The sequence below is a fragment of the Saccostrea echinata genome, unplaced genomic scaffold (genome assembly GCF_033153115.1).
Source record: "Saccostrea echinata isolate AGI-Se365-2 ecotype Australia unplaced genomic scaffold, CSIRO_AGI_Sech_v1 ptg000018l, whole genome shotgun sequence".
NCBI lineage: Eukaryota > Metazoa > Mollusca > Bivalvia > Ostreida > Ostreidae > Saccostrea > Saccostrea echinata.
In genome coordinates, this window is record NW_026889767.1 from 1,892,775 (window position 1) to 1,894,963 (window position 2,189).

Genomic DNA, 2,189 nt, shown 5'->3' on the forward strand with positions numbered 1-2,189 from the left:
AAAAAATATTGAAAATGTTACGTTTTTCTGGGACAACCCTCGTATAGGGACTATTTATAGACTATATAATACTATTTATTATTATTTATTATTTTGGACATTGTTTTAATTTATATTCTTCATTTTATTGTTCAATAGAATGCAGCTCTAATTGTTTAAACAGTTCCTGTGATGCACAAGGTAATTGTAACGATGATTGTTATCCGGGATTCTGGGGAGAAAAGTGTCAAAACCAATGTCAATATATCAACTGTCTTAATAATATCTGCAATAAAAAGAACGGAACCTGTATTTCTTGCAAGCAGGGATACTATGGGAATACATGTAACACATCTTGTCCAACATGCTCTGGACAAATGTGTAATAAGACAGGCTCCTGTACAAACGGATGTATTGCGGGGTATTATGGCAACAATTGTGATAGAATATGTGGTATTTGCAACCCTGTTTCTTGCAACATGTACAATGGATCTTGTGATGTATGTGATGTAAGATATTTCGGTGTTAAATGTGATAAACTATGTAGTGGAACTTGCCTTAATTTGACTTGCAGAAAAAGTGATGGGTATTGCTTTGGTTGCAGAGAAGGGAATTTTGGATTTCAATGTAGGAAAATCTGCAATGATCAGTGTGTTTCAAGAAGTTGTGACCAGATTACCGGCCAGTGTAATAACGGTTGCAAGATCGGGTATTATGGTTCCTTCTGCAGCACGTCATGTAGTCCAAATTGTGCTCAAACTGGGTGTAATAGCATTGATGGAACTTGTATTGGAGGATGTAAATCAAACTGGGCAGGATTAAGATGTGATGGTAGGAATTTATTTCTTGGGTCTTGGTCTTCTAACAAGCTCTCATGACATCTATTTCTCTAAAGGACATATGATACCATAAAAAAATAGATGCCTGAATTTGAATATATTATTGGACTTTTTTCGGTTGTAAATGATGCGATTAATAAAAGTTTAAAAAATTAGGAAATTGTAAACTTTGCTATGTTAACATTCTACCTTTCTCCAACCACCCTTAGTAGTCGTATCAATTTTTTGTCACTTGAAATCCCATTTTTGTGAAACTTTGAATGAAAAATAAAAATATTCGTATGCCGTTAAACTTGTTTATTTTACAAATGTAATCAAGACTTAAGTTGTTAATATTAAGATTTCCGAAAAAAGTTCGTATCATCTGCCCTTAAGTAATGAAACTTAATTCATAAACATAGAACATTTATGAGTAGCTTAAATATAAAGATATATGAAATGGCATGGGTGCTTGCACTTTTCTGAAATGTACAAAGTCATGTACTTAAATTAAAGCGAATGAATGTTAATGTTACATGACTTTGATAACTTAAAGTTACAAAGAAGACATACATAGAGAACCTCGTTATCCTTCTTCTGTTGATGTTATTTTTTTATTGAGTGAAACTTTTAAATGTGATATCCTAATTGTAGAATGTGACTTAAAACATTATGGATTTGATTGTTCCACGAAATGTAGCGCATCGTGTCAATCAGGATGTTACAGAGATACCGGCAATTGTAAAGGAACTTGTGATGCTGGCAAATATGGAACTTTTTGCAATAAAACATGTTACCCTGACTGCCGAAATGGATGCCGTAGAGACAATGGCAATTGCCAAGATTGTGTTGCTGGAAAATTTGGAGCCACTTGTCAAAAGAAATGTGGAAAAGGGTGCACTTCCAACTGTGCTCGAAATAATGGGAGTTGTGCCTGTAAAATAGGATGGCAAGAGACCTTGTGTAAAGGTAAAGATGTTCAAGAATAGAGGGTTTTTGTTTGTTTTAAAAGTCATTTTAGAGATACTAGAAAATTAAATAGTTTTATGTCCTTCATGCATTCAGTATATTTCAACTATTCCGACAAGCACTGGGATTAATGTTTCGTGTGAGAATAGACAGGAGGTGTGTCATATACCCAGCACTATAACTAACCACAAAAAATAGTAAAGTTGGATTTAAAATAAAAGTCAAAATTCACACTGAAAAGGATTGCAGATGTGTCAAATGAAACATTTTACATTTTACATTTTACTATATTTATGAAAATGTTTCAATTCCCATTTCATTTCTTTCCTTTGAACAACTGATTAATCACTTGTGTTTTGGATCGGAGGAACATTTATCTTTGTTTCAGTTTGAGAATAAATTTCGGATATCTATGTTACACAA